Source organism: Triturus cristatus, chromosome 6 (genome assembly GCF_964204655.1).
Source record: "Triturus cristatus chromosome 6, aTriCri1.1, whole genome shotgun sequence".
Taxonomy (NCBI): Eukaryota; Metazoa; Chordata; class Amphibia; order Caudata; family Salamandridae; genus Triturus; species Triturus cristatus.
Window position 1 is genome coordinate 404821078 of NC_140589.1, and position 16523 is coordinate 404837600.

Sequence of the window (16523 nt, forward strand, 5' to 3'; positions counted from 1 at the left end):
TTAGATCTTGCTAATGCGTATCATTCACGCTCCCTCACAGCATTTGTGTCATCCCTGGGTACGTTTCAGTACAAATGTATTGCCTTCAGGTTATCTTCAGCTACTTCTGTATTCCAACGTGTCATGCAAAATTTATTAGGTGGCATTGAGGGAGTTTTAGTGTTTCAGGATGACGTGTTGATTCATTCTAAAGACGTGCCTTCACATGACTCCTTAAGGTTTTGGAGATCTTTCACGTGCACGGTGTGGTGGTCAAATCAGAGAAGTGTAAATTTCTCAGTGAGGATACCAGTATCTCGGTCATTTAATTTCTGATGAAGGTATTAGACCCAGGAAGAGGTTGTTAGATGCCATTACTCATGCCGCTACACCAGTTGACAAGACCGGAGTCAAGTCTTTACTTGGTCTTTTGGAATATTATTCCAAGTTTATTTCCAACTATACCATTATTGTACGCCCCATTAGTTCCCTTCTTAGGAAAGGTATTGAGTTTATGTGGTCTGATGAATATGCGGCTGCTCTCCAGCGTGTGAAAGGGTGTCTTAACAACAGTGGAGCACTTAAACCCTATGATCCCGCTCTACCCTCATGCATACCAGTTGACGCCAGCTAAGTTGGGTTGGGGGCTGTGTTGACCCAGAATGCTAGCAATGATGAGAATACCATTGCATTCGCCTCTAGAGTCGTAAGAGATGGGGAGATCCAGTACTCTGTCATCAAAAAGAAAATTCTGTCTTGTCTTTGGGCAATTGAAACGTTTCGCCCATATGTCTGGGGAGACGTTTCCTATTGAGGACTGACCACAAGCCCTTGATCAGTATCCTTGGTTCTGGCACTAATAAATGCTGTTCCCCAAGGATTGTCCGGATGGTGTCTCACCTTCTGCAGTACCAATTTGACGTTGTCCATGTTTCTGGTGGTAGAAATATCAGGGCTGATTTTTTGTCCCGATTTCCTATGCAAAATAATGAAGGGGAACATGATTTCCAGGATTCTGGTGAGGAAGATTCTGATGACTGTTTTGTAGCTTCTCTCGATCTGCAATAACATGATATTGGCACAGAAGAGAGCTGGTTTGATGCTCTTAGCAATGATGATGTCTTGCAGCAAGTGTACGAGTTTGTCAAGTGCGGGTGGCCCAGAGAACGTGTTCTCTTTCCATGTCTTCAACCTTTTTGGAAGGTTAAGTCTGAGATATCGCTGGAGGGTGGTGTTTTGCTGCGCTCAGACAAGCTTATTCCCCCGCAGAGCCTCAGAAAAGGGATCATTGCTAAAGCTCATGATGGACTTTTGGCCTCTACCCTCACTAAGTGATGCATCCGAGAGATTTTCTGGTGGCCCTCAATGGATTCTGAAATTAATGATGTTGTTGATATGTGTGTTGTGTGCAGAACAGCTGACAAAGGATTGAAAGTGGCGATTTCACCTCTCCTTCCAATTGAGTGCCCATCTGGACCTTGGGTCAAAGTTGGTGTGGATATTATGGGTCCATTTGAAATATTGTCTGGTGGTTGTCGTTTTATTTTGGTGCTCATTGATTATGGGTCAAAGTGGCCAGAGATCAAACTCCTCAAGGTTCCCTCCTCTGCTAATGTTATATCTTTCCTTAGGGAACTTTTCATGAGGAAAGGGTTTCCTGAAACCATGGTCACAGACAATGGAAAACAATTTATCAGTGCCTGTTTCCAGTCATTCCTACAGTCTTGTAACCTCAAACATGTGAAAAGTTCTCTTTATCACCCCCAGTCTAACGGTCTCATTGAGCGCATGAACAGAGTGGTGGGTGACTGTATCAAATGAGCTAGGTCTGGAACTATGATGTGGGGAAGTCCCTGGATAGTGTGCTTTGGTTCTACAGGACAACTCCCCATTCTACGACTAAAGTATCTCCATTTGAACTGTTAAGGGGAAGGAGGGCCAATACTAGTTATAAGCCCGCATGGATGAATAAATGGGTTAAAACTATATCTGATGTAGAATGTCTTATGGATTTGGCCAGAGAAAATTTCTCTATTTCCCAGTCCAAACAAAAGTCTTGGTATGACAAGACGAGAGCTGTTGTCGTGGGAGATTTGGTACATGTAAAGTCTCCACACATGTTAAAACGAGGCAAAGCAAGTTAGGTGTGCCCATTTCTGTCACTAAGGTGGGTAGGATGCTGTCCACGTTGAGGGAGGAAAGTGGTGGAATGTGGGTAAGATTGTTAAAGTCAGGAATGTCCCGCTTGTGGATTCTGACTCTTCTCTAGGTCATGATGTTCTTGTGCCATCCAAAGTTCATGTTAGGAGAAGCACGAGGTCTAGGGTTATTCCTAGCAGATATCGACTTTGAATCCACTATAGTCTTTACCACTTCTTACTTTCCTCTGCTTGTTATTTTCTTGTTGTTTTTATTTTCCTTTTTTTGTTTTTTTGTTTGTTTTATTGAGAAAGGAGGATATGTTGTATTCTCTACCTGAGCTTACGTGATGCTGTAGTCCTATGCTATGACCTAATGTTCTAATGCTTGCGTCATCCCTATAAGAATGTTCAACTGTTGCCTGGTTGCCTTGTTGTTGGGTTTGCCTGATTCAAAAGGCTTGGAGGGCGGTTGGAGCTGGATGGTGATCTGCCTATGTCTCCTGTCTGCCGTGTAGCCTTCTACCAATAAACTCGTCAAACCAGACTCTGTGCCTGCTTCATCACTACACAAACCATAGAAGGTAACAAAAAATCGCAGCTTAATTACATGCTGTGCAGAGATTTTAATGCTAAATTAGCATTTTATAATTGGGAACCAAGAGCGTCAATAGTGGGATGTGGAATAACTAGTAATAACAGAGGGGCAGAGCTGTCCAGGTATTTAGCAGCGCAGTTGATCTACTAGATACATTTATAGGCACTAGTATATATTTTTTGCCATCCTTCAGAGGGATTGGCCGTGCCTTAACCATTGACTATATGTTTAGGGCCAATACTTTTTTACTCTGGTTTTCCAAAGGGGGGGTTATACAGACCGAGTGGGTAGATCATAAAGCCCAGTTGCCCCTGAGTATATATAAAAGTATCACCAACGTAATTCCCATCACTCAACATTCCAACATTCCAAAGATGCTCTAAGGCTTCCATGGCACCTTAAAAATTCAGCCGATACTTCAACTATATTATTAAAGTCGCAACAGGGGTTGTTTTTCAACTGTATGGTGGAACTTAGCGGATATGCCATGCTTGTCCATTATGATAGTTCAACTCAGTGCATTAAACAGACCCTGCTTAAAGATCTTATACCCGATAAGGGAGTACTCCGTTCCTTTGATGAGTATTGCTTGGCGGCCAATTGCAGAGTGAGGAAGATGCTGACCGCCACCCAGGACGGTTAGGTCTGAGGTCAGGGGAGCCCATCTGGATTACAAATGCAGATGGAAAGAGGTTCTACATACTATGTATATACTGGGAACTCTTGGAACGTGCTGCAGCAGAGAATAACAGCAAGTCCTTCTGGGACTTGGTAAAGAAAATTAGACTTAGGAATGTCCCAGAACCTTTATTGCAGTGCAATATCCTAGGTTCTGACTGGGTCCTGCACTTCACCACCATATACCATATTGAGGAGAACGTGGATATGGTTAATACTCTCAAAACCTTTGTGCTTTCAGCGCATGTAGATATAGCAGCAAGAGTACGCCTGGGCATTAATGGGGAAATATCCCAATAATTCTCCTTAAAGCGGGGGGTACGTCAAGGATGTATCTTAGCTCCCTTGCTTTTCATTGTTTACATCAATGGCCTATATTATTATTTGACCTTAAACCCAGTGGACATCCCAAGAATTGCTGGCACACCAGTGCCTACACTGCCCTATACAGACGACGCAGTCCTTTTAGCCCGCACTCCTAATGCTCTACTGATGCTGTTGGTCTGCTTTGTCTCCTTCATGTGCAGTCTTGACCTAGTGACTAACTATAGAAAGCTGCACATTATGGCATGTGGGCCAGGTAAAACAAGACTATCCTGATTTACTAATAACGGCCAACCATTTACTAGTGTTAATGATGTTAGCTACCGAGGAGTAATTTTTAGTTCCTTTGGTATGTGGCATTCACAATTAAACAGATCACACCTTAAACTTAGGAGGTCCGCAGGAGCAATTTGCATCTTTACGAGATCTATGGGAAAAGGGACACTCTCCCCTCTTTTGAAAGTGTATAATAACACAGTGCATCACAGCCGCCATGTATGGGGCAGGGATATGGGGTCTTCATAATGTTTCTCTTCTTCAAGCTGAGGAAAAGCACATTTGTTGTAGTATCCCGTACCTCCCGCCATCTACATCTAGCTTTATCATCCATTGGAACTAAATCAAGGTTATATTGCAGTTAAGGTTCATTTGGCTTCTCTATTGCTGTGGGTTAGTGTGTGGTGAATCTGGAGACATCATTATGCAGGCATATAATCCTGGATGGCCTCAGCTTGGATAAGGGATCCATATGGGTTGAATCCCATTTCCTAGAATATAGCGAGGAAATAAGGTTGATTACGGAATTATCTAGTTGCTCAGTGTTGGCCTATTATAGGTCCTTAACCCCTTCGCTGCGGGGGACATTCCGCCGCAGTGCTGGGGGGTGCGGGGGGGCAGCGCGGTGGCGCTGTGCTCATGACGGAGCCGCTCCGTCATGAGCCACGGTTGGGCTGTGCTCATGAAGGAACGGTTCCGTCATGACTCCGCCCAGTTGCGTTGTCCCCCCGCACAGGCGGGGAAACAGCGCCGCGTAGGCGGAGCGGCCGCCAACGGGCGTGTCATGACGGAACCGTTCCATCATGAGCACACGGCAACCGTGGCTCATGACGGAGCGGCTCCGTCATGAGCGGGGAAGGGGTTAAAATCAATGAAAACTGTTATTTACTTATCGTTAGATCTTAAACACTGGGAGAGATCTCTTCATTTTCTTTTTGGATCAGAAACGATTTGCGGTTTTTGTGTTTCAACAGAGATTCTGGTTTGCTGGGGGATTCAGCTTTGCTTTACCCCTGTGATAATATTCCTGAACAACCACTGTTATATCTATGTTGTTTTGCAGTTTATTTTTTATTTTTCACACAGCCATTTTCATATGCAGGTGTAGAGAAACATTGCTTCATCTACAATTATTGAACTCCACTGAAATATTTTTTGAGGTCAGCTCTTTCTTTAAACCTGCAGTAAGAGTTGAAAATTCATTTGAACATGCAATTATGATCATCTTATTTTTAACTAAATTTGCTATCAGTCTATGTGCTTTTTTGTATTCTTAGAACCGTTATTTACTAACTGTATTCTTATATATGAATTTTACAATTGTAACTTTAGGCCAAAGAATGATTATTGTGACAAGGTATTTTAATTATTTAGCCTTGTTAGGTGCCAATTCAAATGCTTCTTGATCGATGACGTTACTTTTTCTGCAAGCACATTTTACAATATCCGCAAGAATTTTAATATTGACAACTTTTGTCGGATTGTCTTTTTATCATGTTTTGTGTTTTCTTTAATGACCTAATAAGGTCGAAAGGAGACTTTTTTGATTGATTGATTGAGTTACTGGGTGCATGGTCACCCTGTACCAGTGGTGTCATTACTAAGGCAGGTATGCTCGACTTACCAATCTAAGTCCTAGACGTCCACGTCACAATCCTTACATAAGGAGCACCATCTCAACCATGGTATAGACTTCACCTATATATATATTAAAAATAAATGCTTAGACTTCCTTTTCTTGGACCACAAAGTTGGGACTAACCCACACCATTTAGTGTCTAGCCTATGCTCTTTTATACCCGAATTTTGTTTAATTTTTGTCTTCTCTCGCTACTTCTTTTTCCCTTTTTTGATCCCATTGGGTGAAGGGTGATATGGTACGATTATTGGTAGGTAATTCAAGCATTACCTCCTTGTCCTGATCTCGGTGTTTACACAATGTTGGAATGCCCAAAGTGAAAAGTAAAAACATTAAATAGATAAAAGTTTTCAAATGCAATATCCGTATGTGCATTATTGACATAAAAAACAATAACAAAATAATATTCTGAATAGGAGGCAAACCCGAAGAACCAAAAGAAGAATAAACCAACTGCAACAATAGTGAGAAACGAAAGTGTGAGGAGAGGCCAAAGTTGCAGCTCCACAAATGTCTTTGATGGAAGTTCCCCTAAATGTCACATAAGAAGCAGAAATGCTTCTGGTGGAACGTCCTTGGAGTAAAGAAGGATTGGGAGCTCCTCTTTTTCGATACGCTGAAGAAATGGTCATCATGACCGAAAACAATCCCTGCTCTGACATGAGCCTCGCCTCTGGCTCTCGGGACAAGCAGAGTGTACAGAGTGCGGGACTTGAAAAGTTGAGCTGAAGTTAGAGCTGCGCTTACTGGCTGAATATCAAGCAGAGGCAGCTCGATGTTCATTGATTGCGGCCTGAGAGTGAAGTGATGCCTGAGGCTGGACCCATGCTCTTATCCCCTGGAGACTGCAGCTTCTGGTCAGCCAAATGAAAACAAGCCCCTCTTCCCACCAATCCACCAGTTGCTTCAGGCAAATGGTCTCCAAGTCCAGGAGAAATGTGACAGTGGGACAGTGGGGACACCCTCAAAGCGGTGACGTGCCTGTGACACACCCTGTCACCAAATGCCACCCGTGCTTGTTTTATAGGTTACACTATGACTGGAAGATTGATAGTTACTTCAACCTGCAGAGAATGGCCAGCTTGCTCCGGCTAGGGAAATATAAAACAAGAAGCATGCCTATTCCTGAAAGGAGATCCCCATAGTAAAGAACCCCTCTATGTGGTTATCTGCTCCGGCTCATGTGTGCTGAGCCTCTTACCGTCCTGATGTCTGGCGAAGTCCGCTTCCCCGTCCTTCCTACTTCCACCAGTCTTTCAGCCCACGGCCTCACCTGTTGTGCTGCTGTGCACTGAGCATGCCCACTCCTGCACGGCCCTCCTTGTGTCCCTTGAGGCAATCTGGATGCTGCTTCCTTGCTGTTTAAAAACATCATGAAAGCAGCACCACGGTTACCAGGAGCAGGAAAAAACATCGCTCCCTAGGAGACCGTGAGGTTGTGGCTGAAATCCCCAGCTCATAATAGTGCAGAGATACAAGAGGCTTCAAGTGAGCATGTCAGGTTGGCCGTATAAAGAAACACATCCAATCAGACATGCACACTAAGTGTTAACCCAGGGAACCTATGCCTGCTGTGTTGTCAATAATTAAACCTTACCCCTGCCCTCCTAACGCAACGCAGTGCACACTCATTATTAAAGGCCTTTGTGCACCCAACCTGGTCAGGGGCAGTGGGAAAATACTAAGGATTTAACATGGGCAGGGAGAGGCAACAAATACAGGGGTGGTGACGCACTTCAGCCCTCCTAGAGGAACCGCCGCTGCTCATGCCATCTGGAGCCCCTATGTGTTCTTAGGTAGATGCACTCTGTCAGATCTTGTAAGCACATACTTGTATCTGGGCAAGTAGCACAATTCTAGCAGATAGCCAGTCACTCTGTAGGCTCCTCAATCAGTAAACCATTTTCTGAATGATGGACTGGACCAGCCAGTGTCCTACCTTATCAGAATGGTAGCCTGTGATTGTATCTGATACTACTCTCAGGCTATAGGTGTTTTAGCATGCCACACAACTTGCTCCCCTGTCCCATATTTGCAAGTTCTGCAGTTGGCCCTCACTCCACTCCACTCCACTACTCTTGTGAGGGCCAAGTCTAATTCAAACCCTGAACATTTTAAACTGTCGGGTACTGTATCTGTTTGAGGTTCACAATAGGTACATATTGGGAGGTCAACTGGAGAAGATCCGGGACCCGATGGGCAAGAAAGCATGAAGGTCTTGTATTAATGCTATTGTTTTTGTGAAAACTGTGGCTCTGTGCAAACAATGTATATCAATAATTTAAAAAAACTGTGGTTGCACAGACTCTGGGCAAGGAGTTTAAGAGTCCAGGTAGGGAGAAGAGAGAAACACCAGTGTCAGATCACAAGGCAACTGGTGACCTGTAAAAATTGTACAGGCACCACAGAAAGAGGCACAAGAAGAAATGGAGGCCGACAGAGAACTAACTGTAGCATGATCTTCATGTGAAGGGTCAATTCCTCATTCGAATTGAATGTAGCATGTAAGTCAACTTCAATAAATATATGTTTCTGTTAGAAATGCGATTTCTGGTTCGCTAGGGCAAGTGCCTCCTCCAGGCAGAAACCCCCACTCTAGTCATGGCAAGGGAGTTACACGCTGAAAATAACCCCTGATCACCCCCTTGCTAGCTTGGAATGAGCAGTCAGGCTTATCCCAGAGGCAATGTGTAAAGCGTTAGTGCAACACCCACCCACACACCAGCAACACACTAGGCACAAACACATTATGCAGGCATATTAGGCATAAACACATTATGCAACACATTAGGGCCTTGTGTCCTACCAGTACCGCAGGTACTCACAGGTCAATTGGCCTTCCTCGAGTGTCCATCTGGGATTTCCCGGCAAATGCTCTTTGTCCAAAAGCTAGGGCTCTCAATGGGGCGAGGGTGTAACCCACCCTGGTCTCTCTAGCGACCAAAAACAATGCCCCCAACGTGGCAGCTGCCCGCAATCAGGCGGTGCAGCTGTGAAACAAGGAGGCACCAGCAGAGTGCCTCTAGCTGCCTCCGCAGCGATGATAACATGCGCAATGCACTTCATCAAAATAAGAACTGCCCCCACATTGCAGCTACCCCCCAACAGGCGGTGCAGCTGGCCTCTTCACAAACCGGCACCACAGTGCCTCTCGACCCCCACCCCAGGACTATGGAACAAAGTGCCTCCTCTTGTTCCACTCACCGGGGCTTCTCCTCCGGTCACTGCCTCAGGCTGAAGTCAGGCACCACAGTGTGCCCTGTAGGCCCCGCTCATGGGACCTCTTCTGATCGGGCCCGTACTCCCCGCTGTCACCGGCGATCTCTACCAGGCGGGGGGAGGCGGGAATGCGGAAGATGGAGCCTGCGAGGTTCCACCACCTCTCGCTCCTTCTCTTGTCGCTGGGAGCCCTGCCCTCAACCAGGCACTCATCGCCTGACTTCCGGTGGCTACGTTCACCCAGATTGGTCTACAGACTATGAAGGCAGCCCCACCCACAACCAGGCAGCTCGCCTTACTCCCGGGACACTGCTTGTGGTGCGGCGGCCTCTCGGCAATGCACAAACATGCAGGGGTGGCTCCCGCTCAGTTCCTGGAAGCACAAAAATGCGGGGTAGGCTTCTGGTTTACTCCGATGCCGTGCAGGGAAATCCCCACGCCGGGATTCCCTCGGGACAATGTGGAGTTCAGCGCTGCCAGGCTCAAATACTCCTCTCATCCGAGCACCAGCAGAAGAAGAGATGTAACGCTCCCAAGGCGCTAGGAGCCAAGAGTTTAAAAGGCAGAGCTGGGCCCAGGCAGGCCAGCTCACAGCGCGCTCCAGGATAGGGGCAGTCCTTCATGGCGGTTCCTCCTGGGGCCAAGCAGGTACTGGCAGCACCCAAAACAGCACCAAAAAGCCCCCTCACATGGGGTCACAGCCCCAATATTCATACTGGGTTTGTCTTTGTTCTGCCCTGTCACAGGGTTTGGGGGACCAGTCCCAACTAATTCTGGGGGGTACCGAAGCATTTTGTTTACAGTGCTCAAACCCTCCTTTGTCAGGTTGGGCTCTGTCCACAGACACACCACAGGGGGGCCGAGCCAGCATTGAACAAGGCAGGCACAGACGTATTCAGGGTCAGGGACTACTCCTCCCGCTACTCCAAATGCAGATATGACCATTCAGCCTAGCGCTGACTCACCCAGCCCCTCTGGAGCCACACACCTCACCAGCCCCTGTCACTCCAGAGCCAGACATGCAATACACATCCGGCAGGCAAAGAAACATAGCACACAGAAATGCCAACTTCTTAAAAGTTGCATTTCTAAAATAGTGATCATAAATCTGCACACACCATTACGCAGCATTTATTATCACTATTCCAAGCATATTAAACTTGACCACGCTGCTCCTTTCATATCAGGAACTACCACTGAAACACTTATCAGGGAATCCCCAAGGCATTCCAATGAGAGGGCAACCTCACAGCAGTGAGAAACCAAAATGACTGTTTGTCACTACCAGAACATGCCACGCACCTCAGGTACATATCCTAACTTTTACCTACCATTCACCCTGCCCACGGGGCTAGCTAGGGCCTACCTTAAGGGTGAATGAGATGCAGTATAAGGGGGGGTCACAGATATGGCACACACTTTAGGTGCTACGTCACAGCGGTAGTAAACTGCGTGCACAGGCCCTGCAATGGCAGAGGCCTGAGACAGGTTTGAAAGGTTACTTTGTTGGGTGGCACAATCAGCGCTGCAAGCCCACCAGTAGCATTTAATTTACTGACCCTGGTATCTGAGATACCACTTTACAAGGGACTGAAAGGTAAATTAAATATGCCAAACAGGTGTAGACCAATCTTACCATGTTTACCACAGAAACCACACACACTTTACACTGGACGGCAGTGCTAAAGTGGCCAGAGTCCTAACACCACCCACACCAGGTCAGAAAAAAGACTAGAAGGAAGGCAAAATGTTCAGGGATGACCCTGCAAAAAGGGCCAAGTCCAACACAACCCCCTTCCAGCCAAAAGCCAGGGTAGACCAATCATTACTTTGATGGGCTTCCCTGCTTGGGCCGATAGAACACAGACATGGGCCTGCAACTGCAGGGGCACACTTCAGTTCAACGCCAATCTGAACCCATGTGGTTCCCTCTGTCAAAGCTCCAAGGACCAACTAAGCTACCCCACTGGTGCTCCCTAGCTGTCCGCGGCCAGGACCAGACCATAGGCCACCCTGATGTCTTTGGTCCTTGCCATCTCACAGAGTAGAGGGCAGTAACCCCTGGCACATAGTAACCATTCTCCACTCTTCCTCTCATCAGTGCTGTTCTAAACTGGCACTGATCCTCCAACCTAGGGTCCACACCCTCAGGCTGACCAGAGGTCTCGGGCTTGACTCTCCTCCCCTTACCAGTCCTTCAGGGGTCCCGCACTTTCTCCTCCCAGGAGAAGTACCCTCAGAACCAAAAACTGTCAGACCGCTGGAATCAGACCGCCCAAACAATTCTCCCACCAGTTCAGGACCTCTCTCCAGCAACAGGTCTCCCAACTTAGGGTGTAAACCATCAGGTTGCACTGGGGTCAGAGGCGAGGACTCCCTCCCTCTACAACCCCTTCCAGAGGTCTGCACCTTCCCACCTGAAGTGGTACCCCTAGAAGACAAACCGGTCAGGACACTGCTTACAGATGTCCTTCCCTCCAGGTCAGGCAACACCTGAACCTGGCCTCCCAACCCAGGGACTAAACCCTGCGGCTGAGCACCTGCCTGGCACACCAGGTCTTTCTGGGGAGCACGCATGCTCCCTGAGGGTAACACATAACTCATGTGTTGTGTGACAGTCAGCGTGGTGCAGATTTCCCAACCCGTCAATCTGACAGTGCACGAAGATCCCCCAGGACAGAAGTGTTGGCACCATGGTCACTCCTAGGAGGCTCAGCCTTTCTGGTTGGCCCCTGACCCTCTTGTTCTCCCACTGGGGAATGCATCCCCCTCTCACCCCTCTGTCTGGACTTCTGTACCCTCCACTTAGAAGCGGCACCGCCAGACACCAGAACTGATGGAGCTCTGCTTACAGATACTCCACGTTCTCCTGACACTTTGAGATCCACCTCAACGGACGGCCTACCAGTACAGCCTAGGCTCCCTACCTGGTGTTCCCTTAAGGAACCCTACAGGCCCTGAGACTGAGTTTGAGGCACCTTGGGATGCATCCCATTCTCACTCCTCCGCAGAGATAGGACATGAGTCCCTACAGCCCTCCCACTACACCGGGTCCTAGCTGGGCTATTCTGAACCTCTTCCACCACTCTGGGCTGGGAAATACCTGAGCCACTCCTCTTAGGGTCACTCTCCAATTCCTCTTCAGACCCTCTGGCACTCACCCAGAGGTCTGCCTCCCCTGCAAGCTCCCTAAGAGAACTCACACTCCAACAGGTGTTGGTGTAACCCTGGAAAACAATTACTGAACATATGCTCTCTGACAACCAGATTGAACAGCCTTTCAAAATCATTTGCTGTGCTGCCCATCACCCAATCTTCCAGTGCATCACAACATTCATCCACAAACTCCCCCCAAGACTGGTGAGGCAGGTTTCTACTGCCCCTGAACCTCAACATGTACCCCTCTTCCTGGAAACCAGGCACCATACTCTGGGATCTGGGAGTGGGACTTCCTGCACTGGATTCCATATTTCTGCCGCCACTGGATCCCACCCTCACTGGTGAATCCAGACAACTAAAACTGCACTCAGGGAACATATCCTCAAGAGCTAGCTTTTCCCTGGCGAAGGCCCTCTCTGCCTCCACCATCCTCTCCTGTGCTAAAACCTTCTCAGTCTCTAGCTTTTTCTCCTCCACACCTAGCTGCGCTAGCTCCAACCTGAGCCTTTCCAATCCCAGCTGATGATCCCTTTCTTCCATCCTATCCACTCACTCCTCTGGGGACAGGGAAAGGGATGGAGCACCGCCCCCGGCACTCGACCCAGCAAGGGACTCCCTTTCTATGGGATCCTCACTACCTACTGGCGTCCCTGCCCTCTCATTTTCTCCCTCCTGCTAAAGCTTTCCAGGGCCACTGCCCTCTGGGGATGCTGGTTGGGGTCCTTCCCTCTCAGAGACCTCACTGATCTTGGGGCCCTCCTTCCCAGGCTCTTCCCCACCCGGTTTTGGGATGTTCAACAGACCAACAAGGCCTTCTGCAGTTCATCTTTATGGGCAGACCTCTTCACTTGACACCCAAGATCCTGACAGAACCTCTTTAGGTTCTTCACAGTATATTTACGTAACCTCTTTACATTAAATGCACTTCCAGTCACAACAACTGCTGGATCACCGAAGTGAGACATGACTGACTTTTTAGGGGTGTCACCAAAATTTTAGAAGAGCAGAAAACACAATAAAAAAATGACACTTTTAAGGAGAAAAAATAATCAGGAGAAATAATACCCAACCACGTGATTAACTAAATGCAGAGCTTGTAGTACAACAAGTTGTCGCTGTGGTACTACACAAACGTAAGTCCTATCCTCACTGCTGACAACCAATGTTAGAAATGGGATTTCTGGTTGGCTAGGGCAAGTTTCTCAGCCAGGCAGAAACCATCACTCTATTAACGGCCAGGGAGTTATACACTGAAGATAACCCCTGCTCACCCCCTTGGTAGCTTGGCCCCATCAGTCAGGCTTATCCCAGAGGCAATGTGTAAAGCGTTTGTGTAATACACACACACAGCAGCGACAGACTAAGCACAAACACATTATGCAGACACATTAGGCATAAACACATTATGCAACACATTAGGGCCTTGCGACCTACCAGTACTGCACATACTCATAGGCTAACTGGCCTTCCTCGGGGGCCCATCTGGACTTCCCCGCAAATGCCCTTTGACCAAAAGTCAGGGCTCTCAATGGGGTGAGGGTGTAACTCACCCTGGTCTCTCTAGCGACCAAAAACAATCCCCCAACGTGACAGCTGCCCGCAATCAGGTGGTGCAGCTGTGTAACAAGTAGGCACCAGCAGAGTGCCTCTAGCTGCCTCTGCAGTGATGATAACGTGTGCAATGTGCGGGGGTGCATCTCACACCTTCCTCTTCATGAAAATAAGAACTGCCCCCACATTGCAGCTGCCCTCCAACAGGTGGTGCAGCTGGCCTCTTCACAAACCGGCCCCACAGTGCATCTCAAGCCCCACCTCGGGACTCTAGAACAAAGTTCCCCCTCCTGTTCCACTCACTGGGGCTTCTCCTCCAGTCGCTGTCTCAGGCCGAAGTCAGGCACCACAATGTGCCCTGCATGCCCCGCACACGGGACCTCTCCTGATCGGCCCGGCCTCCCTGCTGTCACCGGCAATTTCTGCGGGCCTGCCTCTCCCTCTACCAGGCGGGGGGGGCGGGAATACGGAAGATGGAGCCAGCGGGCCATCGACACCTCTCGCTCCTTCTCTCGTCACTGGGAGCCCCGCCCACAACCAGGCGCTCGTCATCTGACTTCCGGCCGCTACGTCCATCCGGTTCTGTCCATGGACCATGAAGGTGGCCCCGCCCACAACCAGGTAGCTCGCCTGACTTCCGGTACGCTGCTCGTGGTGCGGCGGACTCTCGCCAATGCACAAACATGCGGGGTGGGCAGCCGCTCCGTTCCTGGAAGCACAAAAATGCAGGGTAGGATACAGCTTCACTCCGATGCAGTGCGGGGGAATCCCCACACCAGGATTGCCTCGGGACAATGTGCAGCTCAGCGCTGCCGGGCTCAAACGCTCCTCTCGTCCTTGCACCAGTAGAAGTAGAGATGTTGCACTCTTGAGGCGCTAGGAGCCAAGAGTTCAAAAGGCAAAGTTGGGCCCAGGCAGGCCAGCTCACAGGGCCCTCCAGCAGAGGGGCAGTCCCTCGTGGCAGTTCCTCCTGGGGCCCAGCAGGTACAAGCAGCACCCAAAACAGCACAAAAAAACCCTCACATGGGGTCATAGGCCCAATATTTATACTGGGTTTGTCTTTGTTCTGCCCTGTCACAGGGCTTGAGGGACCAGTCCCAACTGGTTCTGGGGGGGTACTGAAGCACTTTGTTTACAGTTCTCACACCCTCCTTTGTCAGGTTGGGCTCCGTCCTCAGACACACCACAGGGGGGCAGAGCCAGCATTGAACAATGCAGGCACAGACCTATTTAGGGTCAGGGGCTACTCCTCCCACTACTCCAAATGCAGATCTGCCCATTCAGCCGAGCTCAGACTCACCCAGCACCTCTGGATCCACACCTCACCAGCCCCTGTCACTCCAGAGCCAGACATGAAGTACACATCCGGCAGGCAAAGACACATAGCACATAGAAATGCCAACTTCTAAAAGTGGCATTTCTAAAAGAGTGATCATAAATCTGTGCAAACCATTACTCAGCATTTATTATCACTATTCCAAGCATACCAAACTTGACCATACTGCTCCTTTCATATCAGGATTTACCACTGAAACACTTATCGGGGAATCCCCAATGCATTTTTATGAGAGGGCAGCCTCACAGCAGTGAGAAACCAAAATGGCTGTTTGTCACTACCAGGACATGTCACACACTTAAGGTACATGTCCTATCTTTTACCTACAATGCACCCTGCCAACAGGGCTAGCTAGGGCCTACCTTAGGGGTAACTGACATGCAGTAAAAGGGGGGGGGCCCAAACGTGGCGCACACTTTAGGTGCCACGTCACAGCGGGAGTAAACTGTGCGCACAGGCCCTGCAATGGCAGAGGCCTGAGACAGGCATGAAAGGCTACTTTGGTGGGTGGCGCAATCAGCGCTGCAAGCCCACCAGTAGCATTTAATTTACTTGCCCTGGATATCTGAGATACCACTATACAAGGGACTGACAGATAAATTAAATTAAATACGCCAAACAGGTGTAGACCAATGTCACCATGTTTACCACAGAGAGCACACACATGTACACTGGACAGCAGTGTTAAAGTGCCCAGAGTCCTAAAACCACCAACACCAGGTCAGAAAAAAGACTAGGAGGAAGGAAAAAAGTTCAGGGATGACCATGAAAAAAGGGCCAAGTCTAACAGTTTCCAACCATACTTCCAGGGCTCGCTCTAGGGCGGTGCGATCTGTGCCACCGCACCGGGCGTTGACTTAGGGTGGGGGCGTCATTTTTGAAAATGTATATTGTCATTTTAGAGGCACCTGCTTCCGCGTTCCTGGCCTCCAGCAATTTTCAGACATCAATTAAAATGTCAAGATAACTCCGGTGATTAATCATATTTCTGGAAAGAGACCGGAGGTTTGTCTGGGAAGTTTTGACTCATACAAGGTAGCACAGAGGGTTAAAATGCCTGCTGCTAAGAACGTGTATTATGCAGATAACATAACACATATAATGTAAATAGATCAGTGTGTTACTGCTTCTGTAAGAAAGCTCCTTTTGTAACTTGTGATTTATAAGTCAAAATCCTTATATAGAGCATTTTGCTATTAACTGTGATCAAAGAGCTGCATGCAAACTGCAAGATTCATATTAGAGCTACACGTTGTTTGCCCAGTCATTCATTATCCTAAACTTGTGAAAAGGGTTCATTTGGGTAGAAAACAATTATTATTATTAAATAGAACCCCTAATAATGATGTTACGTTTTAAAATCTGAATTTGTGCTTTTCCAGAATAAGGACTCAAACTATATTGCCTACCAGTATAGATGACATGTCATTCCTACACTACACCTTGTAGTCCTCTCTGATGTAACAATTCCTATACACTGATTTACACATGTATGATTCTCTCTGCGCAATGTGTGTGTGACACCTTACACTGGTATGAGTGGCACTATAAAACTAAATGAATCTGAGAGACAGTGGTTATGGAGACTTGAGGGGCATTGTTAAAGAGTGCTAGTGAGGGAATCCA